Source organism: Ictidomys tridecemlineatus, unplaced genomic scaffold (genome assembly GCF_052094955.1).
Source record: "Ictidomys tridecemlineatus isolate mIctTri1 unplaced genomic scaffold, mIctTri1.hap1 Scaffold_231, whole genome shotgun sequence".
Taxonomy (NCBI): domain Eukaryota; kingdom Metazoa; phylum Chordata; class Mammalia; order Rodentia; family Sciuridae; genus Ictidomys; species Ictidomys tridecemlineatus.
Window position 1 is genome coordinate 96,935 of NW_027521991.1, and position 15,492 is coordinate 112,426.

The 15,492-nt window shown below is 42.6% G+C and overlaps 1 protein-coding gene across 4 annotated transcripts in view; it reads right to left on the minus strand.

Moving 5' to 3' along the window:
• The window catches only part of LOC144373094 (uncharacterized), a 59,323-nt gene extending 54,162 nt beyond the window's left edge, over positions 1–5,161 (minus strand). For 2 of the 4 annotated variants that reach the window (XM_078036201.1, XM_078036200.1), the window contains exon 1: positions 4,484–5,137. The gene's annotated coding sequence lies outside the window, so the exon portion shown is untranslated. Of the gene's footprint in view, positions 1–4,483 lie in introns of all 4 variants that reach the window. The other 2 variants (XM_078036199.1, XM_078036203.1) reach the window with 2 other exon arrangements.
• Positions 5,162–15,492: the final 10,331 nt, after the last annotated feature.

The following is a 15,492-nucleotide window of genomic DNA, read 5'->3' on the forward strand; positions in this document are numbered from 1 at the left end:
ATGGATTCAATGCAATCACAATCAAAATACCAATGACATCTTTCACAGTTCTTCACAGAAATAGAAAAAAAATCCTAAAATTCATCTGGAATGAACAAAGACCACAAATAATCAAAATCATTCTGAGCAAAAGGACTAAGGATGTAGGCATTGTAATCCTTTATTTTAAAATATACTATAGAGACCCTCATCAGTATACAAAATATGAGATGTGAATTTGGTGTCAACATACCTTATATACAATCAAAAATATGATAAATTATGGTATAAAGGTGTATTAAGAATTGTAATGCTAAAATTAAATAAACAAATGACTAAACAAGCAAATAAATAAAGTATACTACAGAGCTATTTAATTAAAAAAAACCTGGTATAGACATAAAAACAGATATCCATGGATACAAAAAAAAAGAATATAAAGGGGCTGGAGTTATGGCTTAGCAGCAAAGTACTTGCCTAGCACAAATGTGAGGCCCTGGGTTTGATCCTCACTACCACATTAAAATAAAGGTATTATGTAAAACTACAACTAAAAAAATAAATATTAAAAAAGAATATAAACATAAATAAGATATATCTCCCTATTTACAGATAATACAATTTTCATTACAATCTCTCTCTCTCTCTCTCTCTCTCTCTCTCTCTCTCTATATATATATATATATATATATATATATATATATATAAATGAATTGAGGACCCAGAAATAAACCCATGTATCTTCAGACAGCTGACCTCAATAAAGTTCCAAAAGTCATATACTGGAGAAAAGCCTTTTCAACAAATGGTACTAAGACAACTGGATATCCACATGCAGATGACTGAAACTAGATTTCAATCACCCTGAAGAAAAATCAACTCAAAATGGATCAAAATCTTAATTTAAGACTTTGAAACTACTGGAAGAAAACATATAGGAAACACTTCAAAATACTGGAACATGCAATGATTTCCTGAATAGTACTTTGATATCTCAGGAAACAAAAGCAACAATTGACAAATAGGATTACAATAAATCAAAACTCTGCTGCACAGCAAAGGAAACCACCAAGAGAGTGAAGAGAAAATCTATAGAATGGGGAAAAATCTTTGCCAGCTATTCATCTGACAGAGAATTAATCTTCAGAAAGAACAAATATTCCAATCAGTAACTGGACCAATGATCTGAACAGACATTTCTCAAAAGAATACAAATACAAGACAACAAATATATGTAAAAATAATATCTTTAGCCTTAATAAATCACAAAAAACTACATGGAGATTCCTGTCACCCTATTCAGAATGGCTCTTGTCATATAAATAAACAAACCAAAGCAAAAGCAAAAAATAAAATAACAAATGCTAGTTGAAATGTGGAAAAAATATGAATCTGTATAAACTGTTGATGAAAATGTAAATTAGTATAGCTGGTATGGAAAACCGTTTACAGATTCTTCAAAAAACTAAAAATAGATTTACCATAAAATCCAACTAGAGCTGGGCATAGTGGTGCATACCTGTAATCCCAGCAGTTTGGGAGGCTGAAGTAGGAGCACCAAAAGTTCAAGGCCAGCCTCAGCAACTAAGCAAGGCCCTATCAACTGAGTGAGACCCTGTCTCAAAGTAAAAATAAATAGGGGATGTCAATGGCTAAGTACCCCTGGCTTCAATCCCTAGTTCCCCCCTCCCCACCACCACCACAAAAAAAAAAAATCCAAATAGACCATTCCTTAGTGTTTTTTCAAAGGGTAAAAAGTGGGAAGGAGATGAATTGAAGTAGAAAAAAAATTATTGGGAAGGGGGAAGGATACTGGGGGGTGGGCAAAGAGCAAGAGAAAGTAGAATGGAGGGTAGACATGATCAAAATATCATACATGTATATATGGAAATGTCAGAGTAAAACCCAATACTTTTATAATATATATTGATAATAATAATAGTAATAAAAATGCACAAGATGATCTTGAAACAATTAAGAAAACTATGAAAATATATTGGAGTTTATGTTAGAAGGACTCAGGATGGTTTCTAATGCAAAAATCTGAACAAATTTGGTGTCATGATTCCATAATTGAAACAATCACATAAGTTTCATTCTGTGCTTTCATAATGATACTAAGAAAAGAACGCTTCATCATGTTCATGCTAGAGAACAAGTCCATTATTTAAAAAAAAAAACATCCAGTAAAGAGAAAGAAATTATCCCATTTTCATATGACCTCTTCTGACTGAATTTGATCTGGGGAGTCAAATTGCTGATATGAGTGCGTTTGTTTTATAGAAATATCTCAACAAACAGTTAAAAGTAATGTTTACATACACTCTTGTCCTTTATCAATTACTGTTTAAGATGCAGACAATAATTGTTGATGGCTAACATTAGAAAAGATGATAACATGTTACTGTCAGTTAATGGTAACACAAAAATAATACCTATGAAGTTTTCTTTCTTTTTTCTCTATTTTTTTGGAGGCAGAGTCTCCCTGTGTTGTACAGGCTGACTCCTGGGCTCAACCAATCCTCGTACCTCAGCGTCCAGCATAGCTGAAACTACAGGCAAGTTACACCATGCCTGGCTACTATATTCTTGCCAGAGATGTGTCACTAAAACCTGATTAAGGCTCTAGATTTAATAGTCAAATTTCAGGAAATAGAGGGGACAAAGAAACATGTGACAAGGATACATTACCAAAATTTTGAGTAAGACAAACTATAAAACAAATGACCTGGTTTTGTCAACAAACCAATTGCAAATTAAAAAAAATTAGGACAGGAATAAATTTCAAAAGCATTCTTTTACAAAAAACAAGGGTTTTATAGCAAATCACAATGTAATTTCAATGACATTGAAAACAAAGCACTGTGTGTCAAAATTTGATATAGCTAAAGCAGAGCATAGCAAATATACATTCTTAAATGTTTATTTAAAATAAATGTTCAATAAATTAAATAAATCATGATAATGTAGGGACTTCTCTAGGAAGGGAAAGATAGTACCAATAAATATTAATGCAATATGTCTTGATAGCATTAAAGAAAAACTATATTCCACAAATTAAAACTCATATCTGATAATCCAAATATTAATTAAGTAGCATGCATTCTACATGAAAAGCCTAACAATAGTAACAATTAATAATGATGAACAGGTGGATAGAACTTTATGTTTAAAGAATTTTTCATAGGCCCATTTTACTTCTTGGAACATCTTTTTGAAGGAGTTATCAACAGTTATAATTCTAAGCCCTTCTTATTTGAGTAATGCCAGAATTTACTCTATAGATATAAAGAAATATAAGCAATGTTATCACTCGAATTCACATCCAAGGAGCCAGGTGATCAGAGATTTGAATAAATTGCACAAAGATACACAGGTTATACATGGTAAAACTAAAACCAATATCTATTTAAAGACTTTCTGTAATACTTGTGGTTTTTCCTTTTTATGCCGCTATTTCATTTTAAGATAGAATCCCCTAATAGATAAATATATAAACATACACACAATTAAGTTTAGTTAGAAGAACAGGTGGAAAATTCATATGGCAGCACAATAAATAATATAACCAGAGTGCCAAGCATGGTGGCACATGCCTGCAATCCTAGCTATGGAGGAGGCTGAGGCAGGAGGATCACAAATTCAAGGCCAACTTGGGCAATGTAGCAAGACCATGCCTCAAAATAAAGCAATTCTTACAAGGGCTGGGGATGTAGCTCAGTGAAGAGCACCCTTAAGTTCAATCCCTAATACTGGGAGAATATTTATTTATTTATCTGGAGAGTATTTCAAATAATGATTTTTCCAGACATCTTGTCATCCTCTGCACTAGTTAACCCATCTTCCCTAAAGTTCTAAGTAGGTATCACTACAAGTCAAAGTGAAACACTAAGACAAGTGAAAATTTGAGCCTATTTTAAAAAACAACTCCATACTATAGTTTTCAATGATACCAAACAACCTAAGAGCTGAGGACACTTACAGCACTTTGGATTGACCTGTAGACACTGTAAAAAAAAAAAAAAAAAAGCTTTCTTAATCTTATTCAGAGCATTCAGTCATCTGTAAAATCACATACTTCCACTGCTGGAAGGTGTAGTAGCAATCTATACATTCAACACCTTTAAAATGAGGTACAGGGGCTGGGGATGTGGCTCAAGCGGTAGCGCGCTCGCCTAGCATGCGTGCGGCCCGGGGTTCGATCCTCAGCAGCACCACATACCAACAAAGATGTTGTGTCCGCCAAGAACTAAGAAAAAAATAAATAAATGTTAAAATTCTCTCTCTCTCTCTGTCCCCCTCTCTCACTCTCTCTTTAAAAAAAAATAAAATAAAATGAGGTACAAAAGATTATGAAGTTTGCTTAGGGTTAAATACATACAGAGTAGCAAAGTTAGGAGCAGAAGCCAAGTGCAAGTAACAGTGCTGTTTCTGGAAGGAACACAGAAACCATTTTTTTCCAATTTTTGTGCGTAAAGGCAGACGTGGGGGAGGGGGCGCTTACCTCCAGCCCTTCAAAAGGGACAAAGCTGGTCCTGGCAAACCCATTGATGATGTCCTCTTTGGCCAAGGTGGACTCGCTCCGCTTCCTCCGCGGGGGTCTGGGCAGGACCAGGCGGAGGACAGGGGCTTCCCATTGTCTTCCTCCTAGGAGCCCGACGACAAAGCCAGCGAGGGCGCCGGAGTCCAGCCGGCCCCACCGCCCGACGAGCCAACCCCCAGACGGACCCGGGAGCGCATCTCCCGGTCTCGCTGCGACTGTGACCGCAGCTTTTTGCAGAGTCCAAGGCCCCGATCCGGTCCATCCATGGCTCTGCCACGCTGGGGTCCCCGCGCTCACCGCCCACGCGCCACAGACTCCGGCCGCGGTTGGTGCCAGAAAAAAATTGACACGGAGCTCTCCCTCCCGCAGCACGGCGTCCCTCCGCCCCGCGCAGACGCTTACCGCCCGCACCCGCCGGCGAGCCCGCAAAGGTCGCAGCAAAGTGGGGGCGCGGAACGTCGCCCGCCCCTGCGCGGGAGAACGCCCCCGCCGCTGCTCACGCAGGAAACTCACCGCCCGGCCGCAAGAGGTCCAAGCGGTGCAGCCAGTGGCGGCTGGGACCTGACAGCAGCCAACAGGATCACAGGGGCGGCTGGGGGCCAGCAGCGCTCCCGAGCCCAGGGCATGCGCGCTGGGGCGGCCGGGCCTGCGCAATGGGGGTAGCGGGGCGCCCGCGGGGGGGGGGGGGGCGGGGGCCGCGGGGGAGGGGCGGGGGGAGCGGGGGGGGGCGAGGGCCGCGGGGGGGGGGCCGAGGGCCGCGCGGGGGGGGGGCGGGGGGGGCGGGGGAGGGGCGAGGGCCGCGCGGAGGGGGGGTGAGGGCGCGGGGGGGGGTGAGGGCGCGGGGGGGGGGTGAGGGCGCGGGGGGCGGGGGCCAGGGCCACGCGGGGCCTGCCCTCCGGAGCGCCCCGCCACGCGCCCCGACCCTCCGCACTAACCGCGCCCCGACCCTCCGCACTAACCGTGGGTCTTCCTGGGACCCTTGCTCCTCCACCCGCCTGAGGAACCCCAAGGTGTTTCCCCCAGGCGACCCTTGGGGTCGGAGGAGGAGGCTCGGGGCCAGGACGCCGCCGGGCGCTCTGGCCTGGGCATGACCAGGCGCCGCAGAGGGAGCGGGCGTCAGGTCGCGCGAGGCCCCGCAGCGCTCCTGCAAACTTTTCCTCTCATGGCGCCACTGAGCGAGGCCGAGCCTCCACTTACAAATTAATCATACTCTTTCATGGGCTCCAGATGCTTTCTAAGTGTTGGCTTTGCTAAATACCCAATGAACTTAGCCTTTAGGATATTTACAATGGCTCTTAATGAACTTGTATTCCAAGTAAGCCTTTTCTCTATTTTTTTTCTTTTGAAGCGACAGCACATTCACAGAAAAGTTGCATAAATAACACATAAACTCCTATATATTTGGTCAGTAATTTGTTTTTAACATTTTGCCACAAACTTCATCATTCTTGTGCACCATTTTACTCCTTTTAAGAGTAGTTTTTGACACTTTCCAGTTCCTTGGAGAAGAACAGGAAATATTTCTGATTGCTTTTGAGATCATTTTTGGAATACATGAAAAAATCAAATGTATCACAAATTTTCAAATATTTGATATTTGATATTGACTCCTTTAATATTTCAGTGGTATATTTTAGAATAAGTATTTTCTTTCTTTCTTTTCTTCCTTCCTTACTTTCTTTTATCTTTTTTTTTGCAGAAGCTCAGTACAGTGATACATTTCAGGAAATTAGATATTGATAAAATCTATTACCTAATCTACATTTCATATTCCAGTTCTGTCAGTATTCCCAGTAACATTTTTAGGATATTTTTCCCCATTATAAGATCTAGTCAGAATTTTACTACATTCTCCCATTTCAATTTGCAATATAAATAGTTCTTCAGTATTTATCTTTCATGACTTATTCAAATAACTAAGGTCAAACACACTTAACTAGGTAAATCATTATTCATCCAACAAATTCACATGAATTTTTATCTGATTGCTCTATGCAGATTTAGTGAGATCTACCATGGTGGTCTCATAATATTACTTGTATTAACCACTTATATTGTAATTCAGTGTTCTTCATTAAAATGTAAACACCTTAAAATATAGTTTTTCTATTGATTTTTACTAGAGTTCCTACACATGGGAAGTACCCCCCCCAAAAAAAACCTGGCAGAATTTACTAAAATAAATGACATATTTTATAAACACTTAAAAATTAGATATTAAACCAAAGAAAGATTACTATTTTGTATTTCTCTGTCCATGTTCTCTCATGTATTATCTTATTAATCTTTATTACATCCCTGTAAGATAAGCCTTTTTATCATAAACATGGCACAAATAAAGGAAGTAAAGCACAGAGAAGTGAAGAATGTGCCTAAAAGGTTTAGGAGGTGTAACAATACACCTTCCCCTGAAGCTTTAAACTAGAGACCTCCTAAAAAAAGGAAACAATACTTTCTCTAAATTTGCTGAAGTCAGAGAGTACATATGTCTTTAGCAATGAAGGACAGAATGATATTTTCATGTGAATGTAAAATTATATCATAAAGAATTTGTGAATTGGGAAATGAGATTATTTTCTTCTTCCTATTAATGATTGAAGAATGTTTTAAAAACTAAAATTCATCTTTATAAAGAGTAGTTCATATGAATTAATATGAGGAAAAAATGAAAAACAAGATTTATAATCAACCATGTGAGGGGACCGATTTGTAAAGTGCAAAAAAGAAAAATGTTTTCTACAAAAAGAACTTTAAAATACTGCTATCACTAACAGCAATTCAGCAATATATTTGAAAATAAATTTTAGGCAACTGTGTATGTATGATATCTAACAATTTCTCATTATATAAATGTTTTTCCATCTGACCATATAATGTATGTGCTTTGGGGAAACAAAATTCAAAAACTATTTAAATACTAAGTTCACAAATAGATTTTTCTTGTCACTGAAGTAGATAGCCACTTTAAATTAAAACAGCGGCTTAAATCTACTCTGATATTGTGTTTTATATTCCTAAAGAAAGTGATAACCTTAAGTCACACTAGTCCAGCCTTATTTCTTATGATTCTCATTCCAAAGTATCAGGAAACTGAACTTATTTTGAATGAGTACTAATTAGTATTAAAATACTAAATAGTATCATGGAAATCATGTCTCCAATACATGTCCTGAATGTATAAAGAATTTCTATTTATAAATTATTTAAAAATTCTGGTTAGAGAATGGGCACAGGACTTACATAGATATTTTTTCAAAAAAAGGGCCAAAAAGGTACTTAACACCACTAATCCTTAGGGAATGAGATGTGCAAGGTAGCCAAAAGGTGGAAGGAATCCCAAGAATTCGTCAATAGATGAGCAGATAAACAAAATGTGGTACATATATAAAAAAGAATATTGTCATCTCTCAAAGTTATGTATGTAAGCATCACTGATAATGGTGTTTGTTGTACTAAATTTTCTTCCAGTTTTCTGCATAAGACGTAATTTATTTTTTTATGGTTGAATTTTTTTTTTGCTTTTATTATATTTTATTTTTATGTGGTGCTGAGGATCAAACCCAGAGCCTCACACTTGCTAGGTGAGAACTCTACAAGTGAGCCACAACCCCAGCCCAACAATGTTTTTCTATTACTGATAAAACTTGCTATTATGAACATTCTTTTGTGTAAATTATTTTAACAATATTTATTGAACACCTACTATGTGCCAGGTACTGTGGGTTTTTTTTTTGTCCTAACTGGTTTTACATGACAGTAAAGCAGAATTCATTTTGACACAATGTACACAAATGGAGCATACATTCTCATTCCTCTGGTTGTACATGGTGCTGAGTCACACCAGTACTGTAATTATACATGTATATAAGCTAATAGTATCTGTTTAATTGTAATGTCCTTCCCATCCTCAATGCCTCACCCTCCCCTCACTCTCCTTTGCACTATCCAAAGGCCCTTCATTCTTCCCTACCCCCACTCCCACTGTGGATCAGCATCCATTTATCAGAGAATACATTCAGCCTTTGGTTTCTTGGAATTGGTTTATATCATTTAGCATGATATTTTCTAGTTCCAACATTACACTTGCAAATGACATAATTTTATTCTTGTGCATGTCTCTTGGTACACTTATGCAGTTAATTACTCTGTAGTACATATTCAGGGATAAAAATGTTTTGTCATCAAGTATGTATATCTTCAAGTTTAAGAAATAATACTAAGCAGTTTTCCAAACTAGTACAGATTTCACTGCTACTAGAATACATAAAAGATCATGTTGCTCTTTATACATATTTTCAATTATTAAGTTCTGTCATATGTGTGTATGTAATGGTATCTTGTGGTTTTAATTTGTATTTCCTTGAGTAGTAATAATGAGCTTGAATATATGTTCACTGGCCATTTGGATAATCTTTTGTGGAGTTATTAAAATTTTTCCCGTTTTAAGTATTTTCTCTTGGCTTATCCTTCCATTTTACACTTCTATTTGTTTTTCAAATCTGCCATGCTTGAATTAAAACTAATGATATTCCATATTTATGCCAAGGATTACAGTTTTGTTGATTACACATGGGTGGTTTCCTTGTAAAAATTATTTAAAACTTTAAAGTACCTAGTAAGAGAGAGTAACTGCTCTTTGCATCTGCCTTTGGAACTGGTTCACCCGGGTGTGGATGCCACTGCACTGCAACACAGGACCTGGGACTGCCGTTGGTCCTCATTCCCACTTGCCACACATACCCTTTAGGCCAGTTCCCACGGGGAGTCTCAGGACGGGAGAGTTAAGAGGTGCTGCTGGGTATGGCACCAGAGTCCTCCCACTTCTGAAGGTCAGGCTTAGTTCCAGGGACAGTTGTCACTTGGAAAGGTTCCACAATGCCTGGGACAACTCACCACCTAGAAAATACACATTCCCATAAAAACAAAACTCCAAACTGTCATTATGCTATTATTCAACTATTGCAAAACTGGATTTTTATCTAGCTCAAATGATGTGTTATAATTTGATAAATTTTTATCTTTACATATTGAACAATTTCTTATTAAAGGAAAGTTGAAAATATGATAGATATAATCTAATTATAATATCTAATTACAGGATGAAATAAATCACTAAAACCAGCTTAATGAGTCTTAAATACTAATTAATATTCAGACAAGAAGCAGGAATTGTGACATTGCTGTCAGCGGAGGAAACACAGGCGCACCTGAGCGAGCAGGTCGTCTGTCATGTGGATCTGAAGTGCCCACTCCCTCTGCATCATGCCAGGGACACCAGAGTCAGGAAGCTCCTGCTAATGACAGGCGGCCATGAGCGCCACTCATCAGGCGGACATGCTGAGGGGAGACCGTCTTGCTAAAATCAGCTGGGGAGTCTGGACGGGAGCTGACCAGTCATGTTGCAAAGAGCGACAGTTTCCAGAATGAGTAGGAGTGCGGGTCTGCTAGAGGCAGGTGGCTGTGACAGGTGTGCAGGCAAAGTGGGTTACAGTGTGCACACTGGCACGCTCTTCAACACAAAGGGGCAAACCGGGTAGACCTGGCCAGACTGCCCCACTTGAGTGCCCGTCCCACCACCAGCAGGAATCTGGGGACTCGGCCACCTCTCCCTACAGTGCTGTCCTCTCGCACAGGGTCATCCACTTGTGTGTGAGGTCAGCTGGGCTCTCTCCAGGTAGCGCAAAGGGTTCCTGGGTGTGTTCAGTGCCCATTAGTCCCTTGTCCAGCTGCACTCTCCCAGCTCAGGAGGCCCAGGCTCTCCCTTCAGGGCTCTGTCGGCCCAACTCTGACATGGGTGACACCATTGCATTCCAGGTCCACAGAGAAGAGAGCCAGCACCAAGCACAGTGACAGCGCACAGAGCCAGCACTGAGTGCAGTGACAGATAGGGAGCCAGCACCAAGTGCAGTGGCAGAGTAGGGAGCCAGCACCAAGCACAGTGGCAGTGGAGGGAGCCAGCACCAAGTACAGTGGCAGTGGAGGGAGCCAGCACAGAGCGCAGTGACAGAGTAGAGAGCCAGCACTGAGTGCAGTGGCAGTGTAGGGAGCCAGCACTGAGTGCAGTGGCAGAGTAGGGAGCCAGCATTGAGTGCAGTGATAGAGTAGGGAGCCAGCACTGAGTGCAGTGACAGCAGCACGGGGAACAGCAGAACAGGGAGCGCAGCACCTCCTCGTCACCCCCTGGCCATGATGGGATTCAGGCAGCAGGGGGTGACAGGGCAGCCGCCACCACCTCCAAGCCACACCACCCTGGCTGACCTGCCAGGAGAGAGTGCTCCGTGCTCCTCGAGCTTATCAAGAACGTCAGAGAGCAGCTCCTTGGACTCTTGTCCCCATGGCAAAACAGCTGCACTCCCATGGCCCCCATGTGCTGTCTTCAACAGCCCCTCCAGACCAAGACTGCACAGAGAGTGTCCCTGTACCAGTGCCACCTGCAGCAAGCTGAGGCACCACGGCCTAGGCTGACCCTCTGGAGGGCATCTGTACCAAAAGAACCTCTCACGTGACAGGTGACTCGTCCACCTTGATGAGGTCTGTGAAGGGCCACAGTCTAAGGGCATGAGTGTGGAAGGAGCTTCAGAGAGCAGGGACAGCCCCCTGTGGCTTCCTGGGCATCTCTCCAGGTGCTGTCCAGAGGAGCTGCCGGGCCCTCATGGAGCTCCACTTCTGGGATGCACGCTCCTCTTCAGAGCCCAGAGCAGGACCGCAGACCCCTTCTAACTCTCCATCCCGCTTGCCGACCTTGTCCTTAAGGAATGTCAAGTCATGGCTCCTGGCCATCACTTCCAGAGCTACCCTCCAGGCCACGGGCCTCACATCCTGGGAGGAGCCGGTGGGCTGCCCCTGCTCCCAGGGCTGCCTCTGCTGGCTCCCTCTTTGCTGGCTGTCTCCATTCCATTCCAGACTCTCCTCTGGGGGGTCTTCTCCCCATCCCCTCTCCCTTCCCTAGGTTCTCAGGTTTGCCCAGCACTTCAAGCCCCACTCACAGGCTGCACACCTCAGCGTCCATCTCTGTTCCAGAGGCTGTCACAGTTCCAGACCCTCTGAGCATCCTCAAGGAGCTCCACCTGAGCAGCCCAAGCCTTCAGACACGTGGGTTGGAAGTCACTGCACTCCTGACTCTGACCTCCTGCATGCACACAGGAACACGCTGCTGAACGCACCCTCAGATCAGAGACCAGGAGCCAGGCCTCAGCCTCTGCCTTCCTCCTGTGCAATGATGCACAGAGCCTTGATCCTTCAGTCCTGGGGGCCACGCTGCCAAGGGGCACACTTCTTTGCCTTGGGGTCTTGCTGCTGAGGCCCCTTCCTGGACCTGAGCACCCCCCTGCACAGGGGCTCCTTAGAGGGGTCCCCACCCCTGCTCCCTCTCCCCCCCAGTGGCCCTCCACAGAGCAGCGAAGGAAACTCAGGACGCTCCCACCTGACTACAGAGCTCCATCCTGCACCTTCCTCTACACCTTCCAGGAGAACGCGAGGACTGCGCATGGAGGCTCCAGGACAGTCCCCGGCATGACCCCTGCCCTGCTCCTGCCGCTGTCTCAGTGACCAGCCCCTCCTGCCACCTGGGCTCCCTGAGCCAGATCCTTCCCTGCCCCCTGCAGGGTCCAGGAGCCTGCACTCATCCCCTGCCAAGGACCCATGGAAGGTCATCAGCAAGGGACAAAGGAACACAAGGATAAAACAGGGCGTTTTAGAAAAAGAACGAATGGGCCTCACTCATTCACAACGGTGTTGAGGCCTGTTGTGTGTCACACGCTGTGAAAGTAGGCCCAGGCACAGGGTGACTCTGTCCTCCTGGAGGTCCCGTTCTGAGGGGATAGAGGACAGGGAAAAGGCAGGTGGAGACAGAAATGAGTTACATGGTCTGTTTGACGCTGAAACTGCTACCGGAAAAAAAAAGTTGGGCAAAAGTGGATTAGGAACATTGAGAAAGGATTCGAGCGTCTGAGTGGTCAGGGCAACCCTCGTCTAGAAGGTGACATCTGAGGATCTGGGAGCCCAAGTGACGATGTGGTACAGGAGGAGGAGCTACCTGGCAGAGATGCCTGGAGGAGGCCATGTCCACTCCAAAGGCTGAGGGCGGAGACCCTGGTCAGGGGCCTGAAGAGTGCAGGGCCAGCCTGGGGCTGTGGGGCATCGTCCAGAGCTGCCATGAGATGGGTGGAACACGGAGCCCACTGGCCAGGAACTGGCCAGATTCCAGAGCGTGGAAGGAAGCAGCGATGACAGAGCATGCTCAGTGACAGAAGAGAAGGGCTAATCCACAGACACCGAGGATCCCAGAGTGAACGCAGGAGCAGGTCAGAAACTGGAAAGAGACAACTTAAAATTGACGTGATGCCCAGTGTTGGAAACCACTTGCAGAAATGAATTCTGGCATATTTGTAAGATCAAATCCTCATAAGCAGTGACCAGGCACACTGTAAAAGAAAATCTAGCCCAAGAGCAAGGTTCACCATGTGACCTGAAGTGGCTAAGTGGGGCTCTTCAGCACTCACAGCAATGCCAGTGTCCAGCTGAAGTGGAGCACACACGCATTACAGACACCAGGCATCATGAACAGATGCCAGTTTCTGGTTTTCTTAGGTACTTTGTTATATTTTGCAAATTTGTGAAAATATGTGTAAGTTTAATATCAAAAATGATAACAATGACATTTTTAAGAGACAGAAATCTGAAACAGAATGCAACATATATTTTTTTAAAAAATCGTTTCACGTATAATTGGGTAAAAATTCATTGTTCAATAATTTCTCCTGTTGAAATTGGAATTATTTGAAATAAAACAAATGAATAAGATGCAGCTCCTCCCTCACACCACATGTTGAGGCCACAAAACAAACAAACAAACAAAACACCTAAAGAAAAACAGTTTAAAATCCCTGACTGAGGGCATAGCTCAGTGATAAAGCCTGAGCTCAAATGCCCACACCAGAAAACTGTATATCCACACTGAAGAATAACTAGAACACTCTCTCTCAGCCTCCACACAGATCAACTCAAGTGGGTCAATGATCTCAGAACCACAACAGAAGCTTTGCACGAAACCAGAGGTCGACCCTCCAACACGTAGGGGTGGGCAATGACCTCCTGGATAACACTCCTAGAACTCAGGAAATAATCAATAAATTATTGGGATTAATGAATTGTTGGGGTTAATTTATTATGAACTAATAAAAGAGATATCATCAAATTTAAAAACTTCAGCCCAGCCAAGAAAAGTACAATCTATTCCCTATCTGTGTCTTCAAAGGACTTACTAAAGACTTCCTTAGAGACAGATGAAAAAGTTTAATTTTTATACAAAAGATAAAAAATTTAAGATCAGAATGGAAGAAAGCTTTGCTAGCTTCTCTTCCAACTGAGGATTAACATCCAGTATATATAAAGAAGTCCACAACAACACTAAAGAAAAAAAAAAACAAGTGAGCAAGTGAACTAACAGACATTTCTGAAAAGGAGAATTAAAAACGGCCAACCAATAAATTTTAAAACATCCAACATCGTTAGTTGTCAGAAAAATGCAAATCAAACTACATTTTGATGTCATCTCCCTGCATTGAGAATGGAAATCATCAAAAATACAAATAACAGTAATTGCTGATGAGGACGTGGGGGAAAGTTACACTGATACACGATTGGTGGGGCTGTCATTTATATGATCACAGTGGAAAAGACGGTGGGGGTTCCTCGCACATCCAGGAATGCAGCCACCACATGACCCAGCTCTACCATTCCTCAGGATTTCCCCGAGAGACTTAAAGTTGCCAAACTGCAGCCACGAATGTCCACCCCTGGCTATAGCAGCACAGTGCACAAGGGTCACAGTATGAAGCCAGGCCTGGCACCTATAAACAGCTAAAGAGAATGTGGTATTTGTATACACAATGGAGTTTTATTCAGCCTTAAAGAAAAACAAAGTATGTCGCAGGCAGGAAAACAGATGGAACTTTTTATGTTAAGTGGAAAAGGCCAAATGCAGAGCAGGAGGAGGGGAATGAATGGAAGTGATGGGGAATAAAATGAACTGAGTCATGTTGTGGGCATGTACGAATCTATAACAAGGAACCCCTCCAACACATATTATCACAGTGAACCAATAGAAAGGAAACAGATACTTCACATTGAAAAATGAAACAGAATAATAATGCGATTGTCTTCTGGTTGACGCTGGGGACTGACAACATACCTTTGCACTTTATGCTTCCTAAAATAGTGGGAGATTTAAAAGTCTATAAATCCATAACAACGAATGATAAATGGGACCTGTGTATGAAGAAGTCATGATTTATTAACAGAGAAGGCAATATAAGGAAAATATCTGCATAGGGTGATATGAAAGAGAGTCTGCCAAACAGCTCCGGTGAAGCTTGAAGAAATCATTGGAATCATTAATAATGCTGGGTAATGAGAAAAACAGGTGCATTGCCTCATGCAGAAGGCGCATAACTGCCATAATCACATTCCCAGAGGCCTGTCCACAATCTAGAGCATAGACATGGGTTTATGTCATGATATTACAAGGAGGCGAGATGAGAGGCTGAGAACAAGGTTGTCTTTGAATATGATATTATGACAGCTCATAAGACGATTAACTATTCAGTTCCTAGGATCCCTGTACCGAGCAGAAGCTGGAGTGTTAATCTCTGTGAAACTACATCATCCCAATTTCACCCTTGGGCATTCAAGGTCCTGAGATGAAATGGCTGCTCAGCCTGACCAATCTGTAATAACGTCCAGCCATCTACCCAGCTCACCCACACACTGTGAGCTCCCAGTCTGTGTGCTCCCACATCGTTCACACATATAAATAGGGGTCACTTAACATCGGAAAGGAAAAATGTAATTGAGACAAATAAAAGAATTGAGTATGGAGGAAAGGGAGATACTGCAAAAAGGGAAAGAAAATCAGAATTCTAAAACTTATATCATACCTATAAAATAAGAGCAGGATGCTCTGCACAGGA